The sequence below is a fragment of the Dermochelys coriacea genome, chromosome 9, assembly GCF_009764565.3.
Source record: "Dermochelys coriacea isolate rDerCor1 chromosome 9, rDerCor1.pri.v4, whole genome shotgun sequence".
NCBI classification, from domain to species: domain Eukaryota; kingdom Metazoa; phylum Chordata; order Testudines; family Dermochelyidae; genus Dermochelys; species Dermochelys coriacea.
This window is the reverse complement of record NC_050076.1, coordinates 27,241,681-27,269,313: the sequence shown is the minus strand read 5'-3', so window position 1 is coordinate 27,269,313 and position 27,633 is coordinate 27,241,681. Positions and strand designations below refer to the sequence as shown.

General features: G+C 47.0%; 1 long non-coding RNA gene across 1 annotated transcript; it reads right to left on the bottom strand.

The window, feature by feature from the left end:
* Positions 1-1,519: 1,519 nt before the first annotated feature.
* Positions 1,520-14,836, bottom strand: LOC119861311. Its single transcript, XR_005294866.2, has 3 exons — positions 14,590-14,836; positions 3,465-3,651; positions 1,520-2,382 (listed from the first exon to the last, which is right to left on the bottom strand). It is a non-coding gene; the product is annotated as an uncharacterized LOC119861311 (long non-coding RNA).
* Positions 14,837-27,633: the final 12,797 nt, after the last annotated feature.

Below are 27,633 nucleotides of genomic sequence, written 5' to 3'. Positions count from 1 at the left end.
TTTTAAAACTAAAATGATGTGGCTATAAAACCACAAAAACCGGCAGGTGGCTCATGGGTAGACACAGTACCAGAAACGAATTTTAGATCATATTTTGCAGTTTGCAAGATTTGCTAAAGATTCCTGTGTGAACGTGGGCAAGGCATGGCACATCTTTGTGCTTCAATTCACCAGGTGTAAAATGGTGCTAATAGTGCTTCTTTATCTCACAGGGATATTGTGAGGTTAAGTTCATTAACGCTTGGGAGGTACTCAGACATTACCATGAGGAGTCTCTGGCAAATTTAATGGCCACAGAATCATGGCAAATGAACACTGACCATAATTTACATGGACATGGCTTCTAGCAGTTTCAGAAAGATAGTTTCCACATGACATTATAACAACTGTATATCATCAAATCAAAGGAAGGTACACTTTTAAAAATACTCCTTCAAAGGTAAAAAGGCACACTGAAGCTAAGGTTTCTTCTTAAGTGCTTGTTATTCCCTCTCTAAGATGTACTAAATGTAAAGGTGAAAACAGGAGGATTCAAGATATTGCTAATCTTCTCTTTCTAGATCATTTCAAAGACTGAAAGCTAGGGTCAGCTAGCACTTGGAAAGAATAAGTGAGAGTTTATAATGATAACTTGCACTTCCATCCTATTGCATTTCTGCCTTATCGGATGTATGTGCCCCTTGCTAGTAAATGGAAATTTACCAAAAATGCAAAGGAGGTTTATGTGGCATAAGATTTGTTCTGCAACAATAAATATATATAGCTGAGCTCGTTCTTCTTCTGTGGATTCCCATAGCCAAGATACAGTGACTTGATAAATAACAGAACATGGTGTTCCGACTAGGATTTAATCATACTTTCTAAAAACACAGAATAATATTCAAAAATGACTGCAGAATGTCATTGCTATGCCTTTAGCTTCCTTGACCACAGTGGCATATGGAAAAGATTTTAAAACAAGAACTAGTACACTATGAAAGATTATATTGATAAAAATAATCTAATGCCACAAACCAATCTAACGCCTGGTCTGCACCACAAAGTTAGGTTTACATAAGCCACCTTGCGTCAACATAGTTGCGTATGTGTTTATGCTTAAATTTGTTTTCCACTAATGCAAGTGTTCTGTTACACTGATGCAGTAACAGCACATCGGAAGCGGCATTGAGCCATGGTTGGGTGTAGACACTGTGTTACTTATGTTGACCCTAACAGTCTGCCAGCAGCTGTCCGACAATGCCTGACAGACCAGTCTGGTCACAATTGTGAACTCCACTGCCCGGGATCATGGAGAACAGAAGGCCCTCTCTCCCCTTTAAGGCCCTGCAAATGTTTGAAATCCCTTTTTCTGATTGTCCAGCTTGGAGAGCACACCTAGCAGCTCTCCATTCTTGTGTGAAACTGCCCAGCTGCCTGAGCTGGCTCTATACTCCAGACATGGCTTGGAGTAGACAGGAAATACTGGATCTCCTGGGCCTTTGGGAGAAAGGGCTGTGCAGGTACAGCTATGGAGCAGCCATAGAAACATGGACATCTGCAAGCAAATTGCACTGGGGATAGAGGTAAGGAGAAGGGGTATGGCAGGGACCAGCAGCAGTGCTGCATGAAAGTGCAGGAACTGTGGCAGCCATCAGAAGGCCAGGGAGGTGAACGGTCAATCTGGTGCTGAGTCACAGACCCGTGGCTTTTACAAAAAACTGCACGCACTATTTGCCAGAGACTGCACCCCGCCCCGCAAACCACCCTGGATACCTCTGAGAAGCCTGAGCCACAAGCCCTTGGTGTGAACAACAAGGATGATGAGGAGGAGGTGGAGGAGAAACAGGAGGAGGATGGGGGTCCAGCTATGCCATGAGCCAGGACCTTTTTGAGACTCCACCACAATCCAGTCAGTCCCAGCAATTGAGCACAGGTGAGCCCGATGCAGGGGAAGGAAACTTGGGTAAGTGTGTAACTGTATTTCAATTGCATCATTTCAACGATGTATGTACTGATTGCACCCCCAACTTAACAGGACACAGCCATCAACTTTTCATTATTTTACTTGTACTAAATGAGATAGCGGTACAACGAAGAGAGGTGGAGTTATCTGCTTTTCATTCCTCTGTAGAATTAGATAAGGAAGGCCAGGTGGAGCATTTTGTTTATGTGCACAGGGATGTCCCTTGCAGCCCCCTGAGAGATCTCGATGAAACTTTCATTACTTGGCAATCCTCCCCCAAAGGTTTCTAGGGATGGCAGCCTTATTTCTTCCTCCATCGTAGAACACTATCCCTTCGTCAGGCACCATTGCAATGGAGGGCTTTGGGATGCCAGCAGTAGTTGTGCTCTCTGTGCTTCTGTTACCCTTAGGGGTGAGATATCGGCTAAAATCACCACCACCTGTGGAAAAAGGAGCTAGTTAGTATTCATTGCCATTGCCCTGTACTCATAGGTTCATGCAACTGAGCAATTCTCTTGTCATTTCCTGGAGGGCCATAATCGCCATGGCTAGTGCTCTGAGTGATGCCATGCACAAGCACTCTGAAGCAGAAGTGTCAATAGGCATGTCTTGTTTAACACTTTAGGGGAGCAAGGGAAGGGAGTTCTAAATCTTAACTTTCACTTTCCATTGTGACTATACTGACAATCGTACCTCTGTGTTTTATCTGTAGCTGCTGCCATTGCAGCCTTGAGGGGTTCCCACTCCACACCTGTAGAACGCCTAAGCCAGGCAAGAAGGAGAATGAAGAGGACTTGGGATGACATGTTGTGATGAAGTGGGAATATTTTGGTAACATTTCTGAGTCCTGTTTGTGCCTCAGTTTCCCCTGTATACTGTATTGTTATCCGGTGGGGGTGTGGAAAGGGACTATTTGCTCTTGGGGCAGGCTAGGAAATGTAGGTGTGGGTGCTGCCTAGCTATCTGGGGCTAGCTTCCTATATGAATGAAGTATTTGCAAATCCAATTGCTTGGACACTTACACCTAGCAACCAATGACCCAGAAGGATATGGATTTCCCTGCCTCTCCTTAAGGAAGCTGAACAACCATCCCCAGCTCAGGAACAAGGGACTGGAGAGGTATGAGATGTGGGGGATAACAGTTGTCTGCTGGAAGGTAACAGGGCTCTTACCTAGAGTCTGACGATGGAGGGAAAGAAAGATCTTGTACCAAAAAGTTCACCTCACCTTGGCTGGGCTCTGGGCTAACCAGAATGGACTTGGGTTATGTTTTAACCTTCAGTTTTCTAGGCTACCCCAAATGACTTCCTATGCTGTGTTCCTGTGAACAAATAAACCCAACTGTTTTGCCCATGCTGTCACTGCAAATGTTTGGTGAAGTGCATTAATCCCTGAGGAGTGTACAAGTTTCCAACAGGAGTCAACCTCAGCTGGACTCGCTGAATGGAGCTCACAGTGTGAAGCGGGAGTGCTGAAGGCCCAAAGGTGTAGTCTAAGGCGGTGGTGAAACCACATGGCTTACCCTTGAGGAAAAGTGAGACTCATAGGGGGTCTGGCACACTGAAGGGGTTCCTCCTGCAGACTGTTCCAAAGATGAGCACGTAGCACCGATCCTGTGCAACTGTGACACATGCTCAATGAGATCCGGCAAGCCAATGCTGCATCAGACTGCGAGCAAAAGGGCCTGGAGGGTGAACATTGCCGACAACCTGGAGAAGGAAAGAGCAGATGGGAAAGGGCCAGGAATCCCAGCAGTAAAAGGAGAGGGAGATGCACCAGTACATAATGGGGCTTCTCCAGCAGCAAATACAGATTCTGCAGGTTCTTGTGGACCTTATGGACAGGTGAAACAATCAGTGACCCACCTCACTGTGCAGCCCATGGAGAACTCCATTACAGCACCTCCCTCCATCTCCTCTCAACATTCCACATGACACCAGGGGCCACCTCCCTTCCCTTGCTACTTAACCTTTGAGGACAGTAAGGAGAACCACAGCTTCGCATACACTGACCTGGGAAAGCCCCAGTTGCTGTATGCGTAGGGAAAAAGGACATGAATGTTCTTTCCTCTTAAGTTCTGTTCCACTAATTAAGTTTTTAAAAATCTGGACTGTATATTGCTGTGAACATCAAAAAGCATCTATGGCTGCATGATATTATAAATGGTGGCAAAAGTCAATGAAGGGAAGTTAGTTATCAGGACAATTTGCCCCAGTTGTTCTGCGAGCATGCATATGTGACTGGCCACTTCCCTCATGTATGTATTGCAGTACGTGCATTGTTGCCATACACAGGGTATGCTACATACACATTGGGGATGTGGATAACCAGACAGGAGTAGTGTTAGAGCCTGCCAACGTATGTGAAGTCTGTTTCCTGCCCTCTGTGCCCCCTGGTCACATGCCACTGTGGTTAATGTGTTTGCTTCCCTCCACACCATGCAGCAAAAGACATTCATTCTCTACTAGAACAGGTTTCTAGGAAATATTATTTATCATGTTAACATCAGTTTCCCAATAAATAGAAGAGTATAGATGAGACTTTAGTAATTAGGGCCACAGAGCAAGGGACAATAGACATTCCCACATCATTACTGCCAGGCCATGTAGTGCTATATCCAAGGAGCACTTTGGAGATTAGGCAACACAGGAATTATTGCCTACAGCATCCAGAGTGACAGCACCATCTGGTCTTCTGATTGGCCATGCTCATTATTTAACTCTGGAGGGTGCCCCAGGAAGTGGTCTGGGCACCCATATAGACTTCTGGCCTGTTGTGACTTTAGCCCTCCCCTCTCTTTCTGATCCAGCCTGACTCTTACCTCCTGATTCCATCTTGGTAACTATTTCTAGTCTCCAGCTCTGACCTCAGCCTGACTCTGACACTTGTCTATCCATCCCAGCTCTCACCATACCTTGGGTCACATTAGACCAAATACTGACATTTAAAGACCACATCAGGAAGCTGAAAAAGAAAGTGAACTCCAGGAATGGTGTACTGTAGAAACTGGCCAATACAAAATGGGGAGCTGACCCCAAAACACTCCAAGCAATCTTTCTCGCCCTTTGTTCCTCAACTGCGGAGTACTGTACCTCAGTAGGGTCACACTTGAGCCGGGCACATAGACTGATACTGAACTCAGTCAATGCTGCAGGATCATCTCAGGGACTTTGAAAATGACCCTCAGGGAGATGGAATGTGTTCAGTAAAAAGTGTGTGGCGGGGGGAAGAACAGGTGAATGATCCAATATATCAATCACATTCCACTACCCAGGAAGCCGAAGTCCAGAAATAGCTTTTCCTCTCAAAATCCCTTCCCCCCAAAATTTAACTGTGAAAGGCTCCAAAGCAACAAAATGGTGGGAAATGCCAATAATCTTAGAGAGTGGTTCCTTCAGAACAACACCTCTCAGGCACTGACCTCAAGTGAAAACACTGGTATATCTAATTTGAGTGAGAGCTGGGAAAGGAAAGACTGGTGACAATGTGACCAAGTGGAATCTGAGAAATGACTCCAAATGTAAATGTGGAGAGCCTAGCCAAAACATTTTAACTCTGCCAACATCTTAGACTCTCAACAAATTGTTTGATGTATGTGATACCACAAAGATCTTGACTGCAGCTTTAGAGTGACAAGCTTTTTGACTGCCATTTATGGAGGAGGTACTCCTCATGCAGACTGCAAAGTACAAGTCCTGCCACCAAATGGGCCATGTTGCTTTGTTATTAAAACACCCCTCTTTTAAAACAAACACACAAGGTGACAAAGGAGTGAGGGGTAAATAGCTGAGCAGATCCCATTATGAACAGGAAAGTCATAACATTATCAGTCCAGTATAATTCTGGCTGTCAACTGGAAATGGACTGTGTAAGAAGTGTTAATGTGCACATGCTGCAAAAGTGTTTAACGTGCACCCATCATCAGGATTGGCACAATGTCTTGCAGAGTCCATGAATACATCTTATGCTGAATTTTACAGTTCAGTTGTACCAAAGATGTGTAGATTTGAGTGTAGTTCATCTACTCTCTCTATGAAATTGAAATTAAGCAAAATAGCTGTGAAAAATGGTTAGGTATAATATGCTGTCTTTATGTTGCTGTTAGATCTAGTCATTTAAGGGAAATTTATCTTAAGCCTTTTCATTTTCTAACCTCTGTGAATCAAAGCTAGTCCTCATATTGAATAGTAACTCCTCAATCAATTTTGTACATGAGGATTAAACTCTATTGCCTGACACCTGATATGCACTAAGCTGGCTTGTGAATCCTGTGGTTTCAGTCATGAATTCATTTACAATGAAATAATGGCAGTCAAGTAATATTTTCCTGGTCAATTTGCTTTTGACACATTTGCTTTGTTACCATGGTTCCATTGATGGTGTTATATATTGCATAAGTCATGACATCTGGTACTTTGGAGAGATTGTCTATATTTAAGTTGGCCAGATACTGTGTCCATACTACTATGCGTGTACAATGATTTTATTTCCTAGTTATGTAAGAGGGGCCATTATATTCTTCTTAGTTATCTAGTGAAATCAGCAGAGCTTTTTGAAGAAGTTGCATGCTGTTATTATACAAAGTTGTGGATCACTCTGCTATTAGTCATACCTGTATTTTTCTTGGTCATGGCCTTGAGTTAAAACTCCTCTGGTAAAAATGTTTAAAAAGGCTATATAACAGTTCAAGAGACAGATACAGCTTTCACACTTATTTTCAGCATGGTATCAATCTTTGCGGATTTCCACTTTCACTTCATATGTATTGATATTCAGCTATGTTTTTGTCAGGCAAGTACTGCAAATCATACAGCAAAGAAAACAAACCTTGAGAAAGCTGAAACCACTTACACTGTCTTAGTTCTGTTTTCCATTCCTTGCTGTCCCTACTATGCTAGGAGAAGTGTGAGATTAGCTTCTATACTCCGATTTAAAATAAATAAAGACAGCTGTTCCATGTAAATCCATCAGAACAGACCAATAAGCAGTTTCAATGGTTGTTTGTATCCTGATTTTTTTCCTCTTTAATTTCCTTATAGCAGATACTTTTTAGACTTGGTTTGCACGCTTTACCAAGGTGAGGTAACACTGAATGCATTTGTGTACTGCTTATTTTGAAAACTTGAAAAGTGGTGGAAGCTAATGTGTCATTTAATTCTGTCTATTTTGCTTGTCTTAGCTGTAAAATATTGAGCATGAATAAAGCTACTGTGACAGACTCATACCAGAAGGTTATAAGAGCGTAGTCCATTGCTGAAAGCCCCTCCCCCAGCCTAGGGAGGGGCTACTAAACCCAGAACCCAACTGAGCTTGGGGGACAACAAATGCAATATTGGGAACAGGCATGAAGGGCCAAAACAAGGGAACCAGAAGGGGACTCTGAGCAGAGAGCCCTGGACAGCGCCCACTGCTCCTCGAAGGAATCGAGAGAGCCAGCGGACGCTGCCCAGGAGGAACTCTGCCCTGCTGTGTGAATGGATAAAAGAACGAAAGACAGCCCTGCAGTTGCAGGGCCCCCCCCCCCGCCAACCTCCTCTCCCTGGTGTTACGATGGCCACCTTGGCCATGGCTAGGAGGAGGTTGACAAGGTGGTCCTATGACTTTGTGGGGCCTCGCATCTGGTGTGCTTAAATAAATAACCAAGTGCGGGGAAAAATACAGCCAGAACCTCAATAAGAGATTCTGGAGGAGCCAGAAGACAGGCTGCAGCCTGATGCACCAATTACGCATGCGCCAGGGTCTCCCTCACACCACAGAAGGGACAGGCTTCAGGGACGGAAGTGAACCATGCCAAGTACATGCCCATGTTCACGGCTCCATGCAGGAGCCGCCAGTTAATATCTCTGGTGAGCTGCTGGATTAAGATGGAACATAAACTGGCCCCACCGGGGTTTCCCACCCTCCATTGCTGGTAAAAGGTCCTGCCACTTGGTATCAGGGTGGGACACAAGGGTGGGGTTATGGAGCATGTGCAGCATGAGCACGTATAGATGGTCCCTTGGCACGGTGTGGAAACGAACTGGCTGCATTGTGTGCAGCAGGCTTGAGGAAGGGGAGGCCGGAAAGGCTCACTGGGCATGGGGTCAATGGAAAGATGTGGAGAGCCTTGAGTGAGGGGTGGGTGGGACGCACCCTCTCACAGGACCTGCTCAAAGAAGAACCAAGCCACGTGAGGCAGGGCTGCCTCCACTTCCTGAGGTATATGCCAGGGGGGGGTCACAAGGGTGGAGAGCCCCATGTGCTGACCGAGCGCCTGGGGATCCACCCAACTCCCCAGGTTGTAGTCCAGGAGGTCTCCGATCTTAGTAACTCCTGCCAGGACCAGACTCCGGCACCTGCACAAGAAGATGGGGATTGTGTAGCAGGGACTCCACGAGGAGATTTACCCTCTCAGTGGCCACAAAGGACCTGGTCTCTGAAAGCAGCCTCCAGGCCCAGAGGAGGTCCTGGTAAAAGACCGGCAGCTCAGAGAGGTCTTGCAGAAGACTTCTTGGATGAAGAAAAAAAAAAAAGCTACCGGTCATATTGGAGCCCTCACAGGTGGCAGAGGAAAGCATGTGCCAATATGCTCCATGCCAAGCCACCTGCATTAGAAAGCAGCCTCTGCAGGGCCTGGAGGTAGAAGACATGGACCTGCGTGCACATACATGTCAGGCCCTGTCCTCCCTCCTCCACAGGGAGATGAAGAACCCCTGCAGAGACCCAGTGTAGTCCCGGCTTAAAAAAAAAAAAAACCACACACTCCAGAACCAGCCTCTGGAGATTGGCCAGGAACACTGGGGGCGGGCACAGGGTGTTGAGTCGGTGCCAGAGCATGGACAGGACCAGTTGATTAAGCACCAGTGCTCTTCCCCGGAGGAAGAAACACCAGAGCAGTCTCATCCAGCCCTGCAACTGCCCAGTCACCCTGACCTCTAAACTGGGCCAGTTCTCTGGCAGACACAGATGCATGGCAGAAAGACATACGCCAAGGTAGAGCAGCGGACCCGTGCTCCACCGGATGGCCTGAAGCCCGGGTGGGAGGGAGCTCACCCACCACCCGACCCTGACCGCCAGGCCAAAGTTCTTGACCCTGTTGACCCGGGCAGAGGAGGCCGCCCAACAAACAGCTTGACAGGCCTCCACCCACACCAGATCATCCGGGTCCTGGACCACAAGGAGCATGTCATCGGCGTATGCTGCCAGAACCAGCCTCACCTCCGGCTCATGCAGCACCAACTCTGTCAACCTCTTGCAAAGGAGACGAAGGAAGGGCTCAATGCCCAGAGCGTATAGCTGACCCAACATGGGGCAGCCTCAATGCACCCCTTGCCCGAAGCTGACCGGTGCGGTCAGGGTCCAGTGGAGCCTGACCAGACACTCCACGGAGGCATACAGCACCTGGAGAAACCCCACAAACCAGGGCCCGAAGCCGAATGCCCATAGAGTGCCCAGGAGATACCCATGGTCCATCCGGTCAAACATCTTCTCCTGATCCAAGGACAGGAGGGCGAATGATAGACCAAGATAAAGATTATCGAAGATATTATGGCCTGGATGGTGTAGGTCTGGTCAGGGTGGACCACGTCCACCAGCACGGACCGCAGCCACAGCGAGATGGCCTTCGCCATGACCTTATAGTCCGTGCTGAGGAGCAAGATGGGATGCCAATTCCAGAGATCGGAGGTCCCCCTTCTTCGGCAGCAGGGCAAGCACCACTCGCCTGAATGACAGAGGGAGGACCCCGCTCTCCAAAGACTTGGCCCAGACGGTGGCAAGGTCCAGGCTGAGGACGTCCCAGAACATGTGGTAGAACTCCATGGTCAGCCTGTCCATGCCCAGAGATTTATTGGTGGGCATGAGACAGAGGGCTTCCGAGAACTCAGCCAGAGTGAGAGGCAGCTCCAGCCGGTCCCGGTCGCCCGTGCTGACTATCAGAAGTCCGTCCCAAAGCACTCTGCAGGCATGGGTATTGGTTTGATCCGGGGAGAAAACACCAGCATAGAAGGCCCTGGCCCTCTCAGGGATCTCCACTGGATCTGTGGGGGAGGGCGCTGTCCTCCGCCAAAAGGCAGAGGATGTGCTTTTTCACCCCACTCTTCTTCTTCTTCTCCAGGGCATAGAAGAAGCGGGAGGTGCAATCCATCTCCCACAGGAGATGGATGCGGGATTGAACAAAGGCATCCTGGGCCCGAAGATGGTTGAGGGCCCAGAGCTCCTCTCACTTCTCCTGGTATGCTCCACAGAGGGGTGGATTCCCGGGGCTGGTGACCAGATGCCTCTCCAGCTCCAATAACTCCTGCTCTATCACCACATCACTCTGCCAGCTGGCACCCTAGGTGTGGCTATGGCAGAAGAGCTGGGCGTGCACCTTCCCCTCATCCCACCACCGCCACACTGAGGGAAAGGTATGCCTCTGTTCCTGCCAGGCCAGCCAAAATTCCGGGAAGGACACCACAAATCCCACATCCCCCAGTAGGCTGTTATTGAAATGCCAATAGGCCGGCCCTAGCCTCTCCGAAGAAAGAGAGGCCATCACGGGAACGGGGACAGCTGGATGCTGGAGAAGTGGGCCTGCAAAAGATGACAGAGAGAAGTAGGTGCGATCCAACCGGTAGCAGCTCAGCCGTTGTTCCTCCACCCAGACAAAAGTGAACAGAGAGTCATTGTCTGGGTGATGGTCGCACCAGACATCCACCAGGGAGTGATGGGCTACAATCTCCCTGCAGACGTCTGTGGCGGCCGGGCTCGGCTTGATCCCCATGAGGTCCCACCCCTCGAGGGTGCAGTTGAAATTGCCACTCAGGACCAGGCACTCACGAGGATCCAAACCACCAAGGAAGGCAGACGCCTGCCAAAAGAAACATGCTTGCTCTGGGCCAGATGCCAGGGCATAGACTTTGACTAGATGCAACATCAGCCCCTCCACCCGAACCTGGAGGTGCAGCAGGCTACCTAGCATGACCTCGGTAATCCCCAGCACCTTGGGCTGTAGGTGCATGGAGAACAGGGTCGCCACCCCAGCCTGACGGGCCAAAAGGTGGCTAAAGTAGATCCTGTCCCCCCACTCCAGCTGCCAGCTCGCTTTGGCAGTCTGAGTCCATATGGGTCTCCTGCAGGAAAACAACAGAGTACCCCCCTTCCTGAAGGAAGGGGAGCACCTGCGGAGACCCAGCCTACAGCCCCACATGTTTAAAGTGGCAAAGATGGACGGCAACATAAGGAGGGCTGGGGATGATTCTTGCAGACAGTAGTGCTAGCGGTCCCCATTGGGCCCTGCAGCAAAAAGTGAGACCCCAAAAGCCATCAGGGTGTCACAGAATCCGCAGGCCCACGGGTAAGCTGCAGCATCCCGCTTCCTGGTCCCTTTGCCCTCCCCCATAATGGCCCTCAATGGTTTGGAGAACAAGATGGAAATCACCCCAGTGCTGAAGAACGAGATGCACTCTGTTCGTGGAGCCATGAGGGTCCTCCAGGAAACAGCGCATCTCGTTCCTCCATGTGGCAGGGACTAGGAGCACAGACCCTGGGTGTCCCCCAAATGGAACCCCCAGCCCCGTGGTCTTTTGAGATGGGCAATCAGGGTTCAGATCCCCACTGCGGTGCCTGTCGCTCCAGCGCCAGGCCACTCAACTCAGTACTTGGCCCTAGGGACAATGGCGGAGGGAGAACTGCAGCCCCGGATGGGCCAGGAGAGGGAAAAACAAAAAATGCCTCCCGCGGGCCCTCATAAAAAAAAGAGAGACAACCTGGGGGCAGCAGCAACAGGAGGGAGGGAGGGAGGGAATAAAGGGTAGGGACAGGCTCAGGGGCTGCAACGGGGTCAGGGACAGGGCACAAATCTAGGACAGGAGTAGGGTCAGGGCAGGGAACATGGACAAAATCAGGGGCTCAAGTGGCAGAGCCACCGGGACACGGTGCATCTCGACCCAGCATGGTGGGCAAAGGGACAGCAAGGGATTGGGGTGCCCCCACAGCACCAGGCTCAGATGCCCTACTAAACAAGGCACCCACAATTACAGCACTGGAAGGGGGCAGGGACTGCGGCCCCACCTCACAGGGTAGGGCACCCGTGAGCTCAGAGCCCGGCCGCTCGGCATCAGCCATCGCCTCACTCGGCACGGCAGCGTCAGCCGGATTACCATTCACGGCCGGGCAGATGGTCAGGTCCCGTGGCATTGCAGAGGCCAAAACGGGGGCAACCGCCTGAGGTGGGCGGAATGGGGGGAGGGGTGAAAGATGGCAAGAGCCCTGACTGAGGCCCTCTACCTGGGGGGCATCCATCCCCTCGGTGATTGGGGTCAAGCCCTGGGCCTCGATCTTGTCAAAAATAGTCAAAGTCTCCACCTGCCTCTATGGGGTCCTCCTCGACAGCAGCCAGGGTAGTAGCCACTTTGGCGCATACAGGGGGCACAGATGGCAAAGCGGGGTCCCTGCTGCCGCTCAGGGAGGGTAACGGAAGACAAGGGCAGGACAACAGGGAAAGGGACAGACGCCTCCTGAGGCAAGCCCCACTCTATTTCAGCAGCCGCCCTGCCACCATCTCCTCCACAGGCCCTGGTCTACTACCCACCACAGCAGCAGGGCCTGCACGCTCATCTGGACATGTGGGGGAGGGCCTCACCTGAGACACGAGTTAACAGTGGTCACGGATGGAGGAGGGGCAACCCCAGGGACCGGACGATCAGGGCCGCCAGTGATGGTGGAGCCGATGCCCTTCTGGGTATCGGGAGTCCCAGATGCCCCTCCAAGCTGGGCCAGGGGGCAGTCGCTCTGTACACGTCCTGCCGCCTGGCAGAGAAAGCACTGGGCCTCCCTGAGGAGTAGTACCCCTTTAGAGCCTCCCTATCACGTGCCACAGGCTGCACTTGAACCTGCACTTTCCAGCGGAACAACAAAATGTGGCAGAGGGCGGGGTCCTTAGCCCCCTACCATTGGGCTGCAAGGACAGAAAGGGGCTTCCCCAGGGTGGAGAGAACTGGCAAAGGGGCGGCATTGGGGAGGATGGGAAGAACAGACGAGACTACCACCCGTACACTGAGGTCCTCCAAAAGCTCAAGGGGGACATGAATGCCCCCCACCGCCAAGCCCCTCTCCACTGCCTCTTGGGTAGCGGCCTCTGACGCCAGGAAGAACACCACCTTCCCAAACATCTTAAAGGCTGCCACCTCTAAGGCCCCACCACCTGTGCCAATGCCCGCACATATGTTTCTACGTGGGGCGAGGCCGACACCAGGAGACAACACACGCCATGCTCCCTGGTGAGAGTGGAAAAGGGGCCCCAGCCGCTGGGAATGGTATTCCAGGAGGCAGCTGGAGCAGATGGCAAGGCATCGAGGTCGCAGACACCTGGGCGTATGCCCTGGGGGCAGAGGGAGTGGCACCTCCAGGGTTGGTGGAGGGAGCAACAGGTAAGGGAGAAGGGGGGGCTGTGGCTGTTGATGGGGCCACAGCGGGAGAGGGATCCACCGCCACAGGAGGTTTCGCCTTCCGGGCGGGGCCCTTGCCCTTTTTCGGCCCTTTTTTGGCCAAGGGAGCGGTTTTGGAAGTGGAGGTGGCAGAGGTCGCGGCAGCAGCAGACTCTTGGGAGTCCCCATCCATGCCTGCCGCTGCTGGTGCCTCATTGGAGTGCTGACAGGTAGCCCAGAAGTGGCAGTCAAGGCAGCCATCTCTGGGAAGGGCGCGTGGGGGGGGGGGAAGTTGAAGGGGAGCAGCACGGTGGCCAGGGAAGTCCCACTCCCCGAACCACCCACCACAGAAAGGGAGGGAGTGGGATAGCCACTGGGGCAGGTAAAGGGGGAACAGAGGGTAGGAAAGGGCAAGGGTGGGGGGGTGGGGAAATGGCTACTACACCCAACCCACTAGGCTCAGAGCGGGGGCGTCAACAGAAAAGGACAGAGGGAAACAAAGAACACAACTCCCAGCACAAGATGAAAAAAAACCTGGCTTCCCCAGCTGCACTAAGGAAAGGGAAAACTAAGACATCGTGGAGGAGTGTGCATCAGTGAAGGGATTAACAGGGGGAAAACAGGGGGGAATCTCAAGCGCCAACAGCAGAACGTGGGCACGCAGGCAATGAGGGCAGACCGAGAGTGGGGAGGAGAGGGGGTGAGAAGCAAAGGATTGGAATGAAGGGGAGGGTCACATCAGGCATGGAGCAAAACAACAGGGTGGGTTCAAAAGCAACCCAACCAAAGGGGGAGAAGTGGGGCCAGCAACCACACCTGTACCTCAGGACAAAGGTGGGGCAAACAAAACCAACCAAGGACCAAAAAAACAGAGCAGGGCAAAACAGAGCAAACAGGGCAGCTAGAAGGGGGCAAGCAGGGCAGGCAGCAAAACGGAAGGGGACAACCAGCTGCAAGAACAGGGCAGCGTGCAAGGCAGATGGGAAGGGAACCCATTGGCCAAATGCAGCAGGGAGGGAGGACAAAGCCAAGGAAAGGGAAAGGAAACGCACACCCATAGGTGCCCAAAAAACAAGTGCCCACTAGCTGCCACTGCTGTCTCAGGAGGGATAGAAAGGCAGAGTGAACTGCTGGGCTGGGGAGCGGAGAATAGAGCCAGAAGGTAGGTGGAAAGGGGCATCCTAAGGGGAGGGCTCTATGCCACTCCCCCAGGTCCCCACAGCACAGGCACCTACCACCAGAAGCAAAGATGTTACAAACCCCTTCCACAGAACAAGGTCTCCTCCACTCCCTCCTGAGCTCCAGCAGCAACAACAAGCTCTCTAGTGGCAGCAGCAAGGGTAGCCAGAAGAGGCCCCAAAAATGATAGAAAAAGTGGGGCCTTGCACTACCCTCTGAGGGATACACCAGCAGGGTTCTCCCCACAGCAGCAGCCAGGGGAACAACCAGCCAGCAACACAATCTCAGAAGAGTAGAAGACAAGTATATCAGCCTCAGAATGAGCAAGTCCCTGTTCCCTGAATAGCCAAACAAAGGCTACTCCAGATATAAAGGTACCTGATGCCAATTAACCAGTTAAGGTTGTTAGGCTAATGCTGGCACCTGACCCCAATTAACTGGCAAAGGGCCAGTTAAGGCCATTAGGCTAATGGAGACAGCTGGAACCAATTAAGGTCTCACTCATACTGCTTAAAAGCTCCTCTCCCCCTTGGGAGGGGGAGCTGAGGTGAGAGGAAGTATTGTTGAATCCTGAAGTAAGAGTAAAGCTTGGAAAAGGGGACGATGGGGAAGTGTTCCAGGGAATCAAAGCCACCAATAGCTGCTACCATTAGGGTCCCTGGGCTAGAACCCAGAGTAGAGGGTGGGCCTGGGTTCTCTCCCCTCCCCCCACTACAGAGATCCCCTGGAGAAGGGAAGCAGGACTTGGTCTAGGCAGGAGGCTGAACTGGGTCTACTGAGCTCTATGGAGCAACAGAGACTGTGGTGTTATCTCTTCCTCCCCCCTGCTTCCTATCTCTCATACTGGCTGGTGATGAAAGTAACTCAATAGGCTGTGACTCTTGCCACTACACTGAGAAATGTTTCAGAGTAGCAGCCGTGTTAGTATGTATTCGCAAAAAGAAAAGGAGTACTTGTGGCACCTTAGAGACTAACAAATTTATTAGAGCATAAGCTTTCGTGAGCTACAGCTCACTTCATCGGATGCATTTGGTGGAAAAAACAGAGGAGAGATTTATATACACACACACAGAGAACATGAAACAATGGGTTTATCATACACACTGTAAGGAGAAAGAAAAGGAGTACTTGTGGCACCTTAGAGACTAAAAAATTTATTAGAGCATAAGCTTTCGTGAGCTACAGCTCACTTCATCGGATGCATTTGGTGGAAAAAAAATGCACCACCAAATGCATCCGATGAAGTGAGCTGTAGCTCACGAAAGCTTATGCTCTAATAAATTTGTTAGTCTCTAAGGTGCCACAAGTACTCCTTTTCTTTTTGCGAATACAGACTAACACGGCTGCTACTCTGAAACTGTAAGGAGAGTGATCACTTAAGATAAGCCATCACCAACAGCAGGGGGGGGAAGGAGGAAAACCTTTCATGGTGACAAGCAGGTAGGCTAATTCCAGCAGTTAACAAGAATATCAGAGGAACAGTGGGGGGTGGGGTGGGAGGGAGAAATACCATGGGGAAATAGTTTTACTTTGTGTAATGACTCATCCATTCCCAGTCTCTATTCAAGCCTAAGTTAATTGTATCCAGTTTGCAAATTAATTCCAATTCAGCAGTCTCTCGTTGGAGTCTGTTTTTGAAGCTTTTTTGTTGAAGGATAGCCACTCTTAGGTCTGTGATCGAGTGACCAGAGAGATTGAAGTGTTCTCCAACTGGTTTTTGAATGTTATAATTCTTGACGTCTGATTTGTGTCCATTCATTCTTTTACGTAGAGACTGTCCAGTTTGGCCAATGTACATGGCAGAGGGGCATTGCTGGCACATGATGGCATATATCACATTGGTAGATGCGCAGGTGAACGAGCCTCTGATAGTGTGGCTGATGTGATTAGGCCCTATGATGGTATCCCCTGAATAGATATGTGGACAGAGTTGGCAACGGGCTTTGTTGCAAGGATAGGTTCCTGGGTTAGTGGTTCTGTTGTGTGGTGTGTGGTTGCTGGTGAGTATTTGCTTCAGATTGGGGGGCTGTCTGTAAGCAAGGACTGGTCTGTCTCCCAAGATCTGAGAGAGCGATGGCTCGTCCTTCAGGATAGGTTGTAGATCCTTGATGATGCGTTGGAGGGGTTTTAGTTGGGGGCTGAAGGTGATGGCTAGTGGCGTTCTGTTGTTTTCTTTGTTGGGCCTGTCCTGTAGTAGGTGACTTCTGGGTACTCTTCTGGCTCTGTCAATCTGTTTCTTCACTTCAGCAGGTGGGTACTGTAGTTCTAGGAATGCATGATAGAGATCTTGTAGGTGTTTGTCTCTGTCTGAGGGGTTGGAGCAAATGCGGTTATATCGTAGCGCTTGGCTGTAGACAATGGATCGAGTGGTATGATTTGGATGAAAGCTAGAGGCATGTAGGTAGGAATAGCGGTCAGTAGGTTTCCGATATAGGGTGGTGTTTATGTGACCATCGCTTATTAGCACCGTAGTGTCCAGGAAGTGGATCTCTTGTGTGGACTGGTCCAGGCTGAGGTTGATGGTGGGATGGAAATTGTTGAAATCATGGTGGAATTCCTCAAGAGCTTCTTTTCCATGGGTCCAGATGATGAAGATGTCATCAATGTAGCGCAAGTAGAGTAGGGGCATTAGGGAACGAGAGCTGAGGAAGCGTTGTTCTAAGTCAGCCATAAAAATGTTGGCATACTGTGGGGCCATGCGGGTACCCATCGCAGTGCCGCTGATTTGAAGGTATACATTGTCACCAAATGTGAAATAGTTATGGGTCAGGACAAAGTCACAAAGTTCTGCCACCAGGTTAGCCGTGACAGTATCGGGGATACTGTTCCTGACGGCTTGTAGTCCATCTTTGTGTGGAATGTTGGTGTAGAGGGCTTCTACATCCATAGTGGCTAGGATGGTGTTTTTAGGAAGATCACCAATGGACTGTAGTTTCCTCAGGAAATCGGTGGTGTCTCGAAGATAGCTGGGAGTGCTGGTAACGAAGGGCCTGAGGAGGGAGTCTACATAGCCAGACAATCCTGCTGTCAGGGTGCCAATGCCTGAGATGATGGGGCGTCCAGGATTTCCAGGTTTATGGATCTTGGGTAGCAGATAGAATACCCCAGGTCCTGGCTCCAGGGGTGTGTCTGTGCGGATTTGTTCTTGTGCTTTTTCAGGGAGTTTCTTGAGCAAATGCTGTAGTTTCTTTTGGTAACTCTCAGTGGGATCAGAGGGTAATGGCTTGTAGAAAGTGGTGTTGGAGAGCTGCCTAGTAGCCTCTTGTTCATACTCTGACCTATTCATGATGACGACAGCACCTCCTTTGTCAGCCTTTTTGATTATGATGTCAGAGTTGTTTCTGAGGCTGTGGATGGCACTGTGTTCTGCATGGCTGAGGTTATGGGGTAAGCGATGCTGCTTTTCCACAATTTCAGCTCGTGCACGTCGGCGGAAGCAGTCTATGTAGAAATCCAGGCTGCTGTTTCGACCTTCAGGAGGAGTCCACCTAGAATCCTTCTTTTTGTAGTGTTGGCAGGAAGGTCTCTGTGGGTTAATATGTTGGTCAGAGGTGTGTTGGAAATATTCCTTGAGTCTGAGACGTCGAAAATAGGATTCTAGGTCACCACAGAACTGTATCATGTTCGTGGGGGTGGAGGGGCAAAAGGAGAGGCCCCGAGATAGGACAGATTCTTCCGCTGGGCTAAGAGTATAGTTGGATAGATTAACAATATTGCTGGGTGGGTTACGGGAACCATTGTTGTGGCCCCTTGTGGCATATAGTAGTTTAGATAGCTTAGTGTCCTTTTTCTTTTGTAGAGAATCAAAGTGTGTTTTGTAAATGGCTTGTCTAGTTTTTGTAAAGTCCAGCCACGAGGAAGTTTGTGTGGAAGGTTGGTTCTTTATGAGAGTATCCAGTTTTGAGAGCTCATTCTTAATCTTTCCCTGTTTGCTGTAGAGGATGTTGATCAGGTGGTTCCACAGTTTCCTTGAGAGTGTGTGGCACAAGCTGTCAGCATAGTCTGTGTGGTATGTAGATTGTAATGGATTTTTTACCTTCAGTCCTTTCGGTATGATGTCCATCTGTTTGCATTTGGAGAGGAAGATGATGTCTGTCTGTATCTGTGCGAGTTTTTTCATGAAGTTGACAGATTTCCACTCTATACGGCTAAATTCAGTGCCTTGCATAATCACAGGTTTCAAAGTAGCAGCCGTGTTAGTCTGTATTCGCAAAAAGAAAAGGAGTACTTGTGGCACCTTAGAGACTAACAAATTTATTAGAGCATAAGCTTTCGTGAGCTACAGCTCACTTCATCGGATGCATTTGGTGGAAAAAACACCACCCTATATCGGAAACCTACTGACCGCTATTCCTACCTACATGCCTCTAGCTTTCATCCAGATCATACCACTCGATCCATTGTCTACAGCCAAGCGCTACGATATAACCGCATTTGCTCCAACCCCTCAGACAGAGACAAACACCTACAAGATCTCTATCATGCATTCCTAGAACTACAGTACCCACCTGCTGAAGTGAAGAAACAGATTGACAGAGCCAGAAGAGTACCCAGAAGTCACCTACTACAGGACAGGCCCAACAAAGAAAACAACAGAACGCCACTAGCCATCACCTTCAGCCCCCAACTAAAACCCCTCCAACGCATCATCAAGGATCTACAACCTATCCTGAAGGACGAGCCATCGCTCTCTCAGATCTTGGGAGACAGACCAGTCCTTGCTTACAGACAGCCCCCCAATCTGAAGCAAATACTCATCAGCAACCACACACCACACAACAGAACCACTAACCCAGGAACCTATCCTTGCAACAAAGCCCGTTGCCAACTCTGTCCACATATCTATTCAGGGGATACCATCATAGGGCCTAATCACATCAGCCACACTATCAGAGGCTCGTTCACCTGCGCATCTACCAATGTGATATATGCCATCATGTGCCAGCAATGCCCCTCTGCCATGTACATTGGCCAAACTGGACAGTCTCTACGTAAAAGAATGAATGGACACAAATCAGACGTCAAGAATTATAACATTCAAAAACCAGTTGGAGAACACTTCAATCTCTCTGGTCACTCGATCACAGACCTAAGAGTGGCTATCCTTCAACAAAAAAGCTTCAAAAACAGACTCCAACGAGAGACTGCTGAATTGGAATTAATTTGCAAACTGGATACAATTAACTTAGGCTTGAATAGAGACTGGGAATGGATGAGTCATTACACAAAGTAAAACTATTTCCCCATGGTATTTCTCCCTCCCACCCCACCCCCCACTGTTCCTCTGATATTCTTGTTAACTGCTGGAATTAGCCTACCTGCTTGTCACCATGAAAGGTTTTCCTCCTTCCCCCCCCTGCTGTTGGTGATGGCTTATCTTAAGTGATCACTCTCCTTACAGTGTGTATGATAAACCCATTGTTTCATGTTCTCTGTGTGTGTGTATATAAATCTCTCCTCTGTTTTTTCCACCAAATGCATCCGATGAAGTGAGCTGTAGCTCACGAAAGCTTATGCTCTAATAAATTTGTTAGTCTCTAAGATGCCACAAGTACTCCTTTTCTTTTTACACTGAGAAATGGAGGTCACATTGGGGCCTTAATGAGTTCTTGAGGCCACTGAATCTGCCCAGAAGCGTGGGACCCACCAATAGAGGCTCAGAACTTTGTCACACTACCTACATAGTAGCAATTTTACTATATGACTTCATTCTCTTTAAACTCATGTTTTAAAGAAGAGGCATGCAAACACTGGTTTAAATTCAAAAATGCTGAACATGCAGATGTCAATAACTTCTCTTCTCTGTGTGTTTTCTCTTTCTTCCTGGTGTACTTTGCATTTGTAATACAAATATTTCCAAACAAAGTTGACAAATAGTAAAGTGACCTACTAAAATCCCCAAAGGGACATAAATTTGGTGCGATGAAACTGAGGCAAATCTAAGCAATAGTTCAGTTTTCCCTTGGTGATTCCTACCAGGGTTCATATGTTAAGTTTTGTACCATATCATGTGTTCATGCCAGGGATCTTGTTTACAGTACTGGTACCTTTTCTTCAGATTATGAGCTACTAAAGGTAGGGGCTGACTTAAACTTTATCTTGTACAGCACTGAGTTCATTGTTGCTGCATGTAAGCCAGGGACAGATATGCCAGCTGGGGATGGTAAAATGTAGGCCCAAAATACAGTTCAGAAGTGCCTTTCCTCAGGTTTGTCTTTAACACAAAGAAGATTCAAAAACCAAAAACACAGACCAGAACACTTGGGCTCAGATCCGCAATGGTATTTAGGCACTTAACTTCCGTTGATTTACTGGGAGTCGGATGCCTAAATACCTGTGAGGATATGGATTTTGGTAACAAATAGCAGAGGCCTTTCCAGCTGTCAGCATGCTGGGAGGGGAGAGGATACCGCCTTCACCCTAAGTAGCCTCCACTGCAGCAGTTTCCTCTTTGCTTTTTACAGCAGCAGTATCCAGATCCCCCATGTGACAGGAAGAGGACCTGGACTCTCCCTCAAAACCCTTACATGCTGGGAGCTAAGAAGCACTGTTGTATCTTGACACAGTGAATATTGAATAAATAGTATTGTAAACGGTATTTGTAGGACTTGTTAATTTCCACTGACTTTAAATCTCTTTCTATTTAGCAGTCCCTAACTGCCAACAGGTATGGTATGTATAGCGTGGAGCACCTTCCATTATGTGAGTCTGCTCATGATCCCATAGCCTTTACATTGGTGGGGCAATTTTTATGAATAAAAGTTGCAGGATCATGCCCTTACACACAGCATAGTAAGGCCCTGCTCCTACAAACAATTCTGCATGTATTATTGTTTCCTGCCCTAAGTACAGGGGAAAAGTGAAGTAACTGTTGACAGGCATCTCTTTTAATGGTGACCTCGTTAAATATAGGCCCAAGAATGGTGGGATTGAAGGAAAGGAAAGAGAGATTTTGTTTGTTTTTTCCTGAGTGAAAAAAATTGCAATGAGACAGATTTTGAGTATTTTTTTAAGGTGATAAATTCAAGTCTTTTCATGGTAGGGGAGAGAAGAGACAAATTTCACTAGTGCTAGTTCCATCCAGGCTGATTGATGGGCTGCAAGGCCCATTTCTGCATGGCATTTGGGCCTTTCTGATAATGAAAACCCTGAAAAGAAATCTCTTGTCCTACAAGGAAGCCTGTGCCATTAATGCTGCCTGCACTTTGTGAGATTGAGACCTATTTTCAATTCCAGGCAATGCCCTTTGGCTTCTCCCCTATTCCTTATTTGTTTACCAGTCTGATGGTATCTGTGATGGTCAGTGCATGTTAGGAAGCTTATGGGAGACTTGTTGTTCATCTAATCACGTGAGATAGTATCTGTACTTATTGACTAGATCTTTCAACCACTTTAGTCTCTCAGTTTCTTCAGTTATTTTCAGAGGAACTCTTCCTGCTCTCTCACGATCTGTCCTACCTCTGGGAGATCTGTCAAACTCTTCGGTTCCAGTCTAATTGTCTAAGGAAAGAATTCACAATTTTTATTTCTGATGGGAACTCCTCAAATGTTTCCCTGTATGAAAGTGACCAGGTGTGGAAAGTATTCCATGGGGGTGCTGTACTACACCCATTTTCCTGTCAGTGGAATTGCCAGAATCAGAAACCAAATTACCTTCTGTACCCTTGAGGGAGCTCGGGTAGGCCTTTAATTCAAGGCAAATGGCTGTCCAAGAAAGCTTATGGGAACAACGTCCTAAAGTTGAAAATAGTTAAGAAGGAAGCTTTCTTTTCAGGAAGCTCCTGAAGCACTGGGAAGGAGTGGGAGGAGTTGGTAAGAGCAGGCCTGCCAGGGTGAAAGAGGCACTGGGAGAGGGGTAAGAAGGGGAGAGCTTGGCCTTAGACTAAAGAAAAGCAATGAGAAACTGATGCCCATTTTTCTTCCAAGGCATCATCAGATCTGCATTCTTTATCAATAAGGTTGTCCTGCAAGAGCAGTTTTCTCTTTTCCCTTGTTTTTTGTTGTTTTCCCTCTATTCCCCCTAAGTCTGCCTAGGTAATAGCTATGTAAGGATCACATTTTGGGCTCTCTAGCTGGACTTGGCCATAGATACATTTTGAACAGACTGCTACCTTCATCAGAAAACACCCTTAGTGTGAATTTTCTGAGGGGATCATGACGCAGCTGAAAAATGTTGAATAAAATAGTTGGCGCTACGTCAGTGCCTCCTGAAGCATGGATGGTGTTTCTTCTGTACCTTTACACTTCCACCCTCCTTTCCTTGCAGATATTATTTTATTTTTCTCAATATCTACCCTATACTTAACTTGCCCATCACAGCCTGGCTATAGTTTTCAAGGTGAGCCTCCAAAAATTAATTATGGACAAACATTCATATGCACCTCCAGCTGTGGCCTATAATTTTCTTTACACTGAGTGTTTGCTCAAGTCTCTCACATTTAAGGCTGCACCTGATATCTTTAATATTAAAAACAGGATACAAAGATATGGTATACGAAATGTGTAGGACCACATCCTTCCCTTAAGTACAAATACCTTTAGTATTGCATGTGTGTAGGTGAAGGAATGATATGGGTGGTAATTTTCTGATACCGTACAGTATCTCTTTCTTGATTTTGGCCGCCATCCTGTCCAACAAATACACAGTAACATCCACATTTATTCACTAGCAGGCAAAGTATTAGAACCACAACTTCTCTCAGCTCAGTAAACAAGACTGTCATCATAACCAGGGAAAATATACAGTGATAAAGCAGAGACAAAGATTTAGAGCCCAATCCTGTCATCCTTGACTTTCACTTTGATTAGATTACATGTTTGGGTACAGAGCACCTCTAAAAACAAATTTAGAAAAGTTTATCAAAAATGTCTCCTACAAAGAGCAAGAATTCTTTCATGGAACTGAAATTGAGTGAGTATTATCACTAAATGTGCCGTGAACGTGACTGCTCTTTTGTTTGCTTCATTGGCATTAACCACAAGGAAGGTTGTAAATGGTGAAGATAAAAAGGAAAAGTTTCTTCACGCAATGCACAGTCAAACTGTGGAACGCCTAGTCAGAGGATGTTGCAAAGGTCAAGACCATAAGAGGGTTCAAAAAAGAACTCGATAAATTCATGGAGGATAGGTCCATCAATGGCCTGTTAGCCAGGATGGGCAGGAATGGTGTCCCTAGCCTCTGTTTGCCAGAAGCTGGGAATCAGCAACAGGGGATGGATCACCTGATGATTACCTGTTCTGTTCGTTCCCTCTGGGGTAACTGGCACTGGCCACTGTCGGAAGACAGGATACTGGGCTAGATGGACATTTGGTCTGACCCAGTAGGGCCGTTCTTATGAGTTTGGATTCACCAAGTGCAAGTTGTTTTGTGATTATGCAAGTGTCTGGGGTCTCCTGAACAATTGGTGTCCTCCCAGTACTACTCTCTCCGTTAGCATTGTTCATGTACGAACACTTACTCTGGGGCACATTCTTCTTTCCAGTTTTCTCTGATGTTGGATGTGGTTGTAGCATTCCCATTTCTTCATAATACTTTCCTCTTCCTAACAACATCCCTTTTAACCTTTCCTGGGTTTAAGCTAGCTTTCTTTCCAGTTTTCATCAGACAATTGAGCAGTAGAGTTTGTTGGAAGAAAAAGGGATTTAGAGCTGGAATCATTATCCTGCTGATGACACCATAGCCTCAACAATCTTACCTGAATAGGATGTGTGCTTGAACTGAACTCCATGGGGCTCTATAGGTGAGCGTCTTCACATGAGGAAGAACTTTCCCTAGTACTTTCAGGGACCCATTTGAAGTTACAGGGACAAACTGTAAAGAAGAGAGGTGTGGTGCATTTTCTGTAGAGCCAATGAGGCTGTCAAAAACTCTGTTGATTTTTCTCTGCAGAGAAGGATGAGAGGACATGCCAAGGCCACTGGTGAGGATATCACACACTACTCTCTGGTTTTAGAATGCATGCTCCTTGAGTCATGGACTTATTATTTGTTTTGACACAGTACACGTAGTGGAGTGTCATGTACACTAATAATGATATCCAAATATTAGATACCATCAGTCTAAGAAATACTGCAATGATTATCCTGTTTATGTCGCAATCCGATTTTGATCATTTAAAGTTTAGCCTTAGTTACAAGCAATCAGTGCTCTGTAACTGTACATATGTTACTGATCTGTGAGAATTTATTGCACAAATGTTCTGAAAGTTCTATAGTATTTCCTGAGGAGGAATCAGAATTATTTTTTTGATTTCATACTGCCCTCCCCATCTCAATAAATAAATTTTGGGCCACTGTGGAGTATTATTGATTTAAGGCCAGTCAGTAATTCTTGGGAGGCTGCCATTAACTGGGCAAAAAAAAGTAATTCTTCTTTGTTTACATGAAATTCAGACCTAATGAACTTCTTCACAAAAACATCCGGGTTTAAAAATAAATAATTGTGAACCTGGGCCTGCAACCTTCATGTACAATATAATCTGAAATTAATGGTACTTTTTTGGTGTGAGACAGGTCTATAGGTCTTATAGTCAAACTTATTTTTAAACATACCAAAAAAAAAAGTTTACTGTTAGTTTTCAGTGACAGTTGATCTTTACATAACCAAGTTTGGCTATTCCTGATTCACTATACAGGGCCAAAAGTTTGAGTGGTGCCAACCTGACCTGTAAAACTATTGATCTACTTTAATCTGCCTTAGTGAGCTGTAGCTCACGAAAGCTTATGCTCTAATAAATTTGTTAGTCTCTAAGGTGCCACAAGTACTCCTTTTCTTTTTGCGAATACAGACTAACACGGCTGCTACTCTGAAACCTGTTAATTTTTGTGCACGCTGTCTATCATGACCAAATTTTTGCACATGCTAAAACATTCAAACTTTTGCTTGCAAAGTAAATTTGTGTGAAAATAAAATTAAAGGAGTGCAACAATCCAATATATATATGAAAATCAAGCTTAAAGATAAATAGCTGAGGGTTTTTTCATGTGAAACATTTAGTCATGTAAATCAGCATGTGTGGATATCTTGGAGTGAAAAATGAACTGCATATTTTGAAACTGAGGGGTAAATTATTCACTGGTATAAATTAGCTCAAGTATATTAGCTTCAGTGAGTCTACAGCAGCAGATTATTTATCCCTGATTCAGAAAATACATCCAACACTGTTCTACAATACTGGAGTGCAAAATAAAAAGCTTTGGAAGTATTAAAATGTTTTCTGCTCTCATAGTGTAAATTGTAATAACTTAGACAAAGAATATGGGGGACTAGTTGGTCATTAATGCTAGGATTATATTAGTCTGTGTGTTGCATTTATTTTTAACTGTCAACATGATGAATGTTTCCTTGATCCTTAGAAAACTGAAATTATTCTGGCAATAAAACATACAATGGTTTAAACTTTCCTTCCATCTAAGGATCTCAAAGAACATTACGAACATTAGTGAATTAATTCTCATAACATCTTCAGGAGGTAGGAGAGAGTCATTCTCCTTATTTTGATGGGGAAACTGAGGCACTGAGGTGGGTTGATTTACCCAAGGTCAGTGAATGAATGAGAGAAATATCATCATAACCCAGATCTCCTGACTCCTAGTCCTGCGATTCAGCCACAAGGCCATACATATCCTCCTGCTGTGAATATTTCATTAGTATTAGGAAATAGTAGTAGTTTTAAACATCTGTTTACTGAATTCAAAATCTTTTTAAAAGATGCTTTCAGCATTCTCCAGCCATTTAAAAATAAATATGATAAATAAGCATACCTTAAAATTTCTGGTTTCAGAGTAGCAGCCGTGTTAGTCTGTATTCGCAAAAAGAAAAGGAGTACTTGTGGCACCTTAGAGACTAACAAATTTATTAGAGCATAAGCTTTCGTGAGCTACAGCTCACTTCATCGGATGCATTTGGTGGAAAAAAACAGAGGGGAGATTTATATACACACACAGAGAAAATGAAACAATGGGTTTATCATACACACTGTAAGGAGAGTGATCACTTAAGATAAGCCATCACCAGCAGCGGGGTGGGGGAAAGGAGGAAAACTTTTCATGGTGACAAGCAAGGTAGGCTAATTCCAGCAGTTAACAAGAATATCTGAGGAACAGTGGGGGGTGGGGTGGGGGGGAGAAATAACATGGGGAAATAGTTTTACTTTGTGTAATGACTCATCCATTCCCAGTCTCTATTCAAGCCTAAGTTAATTGTATCCAGTTTGCAAATTAATTCCAATTCAGCAGTCTCTCGTTGGAGTCTGTTTTTGAAGCTTTTTTGTTGAAGGATAGCTACTCTTAGGTCTGTGATCGAGTGACCAGAGAGACTGAAGTGTTCTCCAACTGGTTTTTGAATGTTATAATTCTTGACGTCTGATTTGTGCCCATTCATTCTTTTACGTAGAGACTGTCCAGTTTGGCCAATGTACATAGCAGAGGGGCATTGCTGGCACATGATGGCATATATCACATTGGTAGATGCGCAGGTGAACGAGCCTCTGATAGTGTGGCTGATGTGATTAGGCCCTATGATGGTATCCCCTGAATAGATAGGGTGAGCTGTAGCTCACGAAAGCTTATGCTCTAATAAATTTGTTAGTCTCTAAGGTGCCACAAGTACTCCTTTTCTTTTTGCGAATACAGACTAACACGGCTGCTACTCTGAAACCCGTCAGATATTCTTGTTAACTGCTGGAATTAGCCTACCTTGTTTGTCACCATGAAAGGTTTTCCTCCTCCCCCTCCCCACCCCCCCCCCCCCCCCGCTGGTGATAGCTTATCTTAAGTGATCACTCTCCTTACAGTGTGTATGATAAACCCATTGTTTCATGTTCTCTGTGTGTGTATAAATCTCCCCTCGTTTTTTTCCACCAAATGCATCCGATGAAGTGAGCTGTAGGTCACGAAAGCTTATGCTCTAATAAATTTGTTAGTCTCTAAGATGCCACAAGTACTCCTTTTCTTCTTAAAATTTCTGGCTACTTACAGCAGCGCACATAGTCAGATTTGAATAGGTCTCTGCAAAGAAGAAGTATTTCATTAGTTTTCTAGTTGACTCAGAATAAGTTTTGCAATACTTTCCACTTCAGAGAAACTTCCCACACAGCAAGCTTGGCCAATTTGCTTTGTACACTT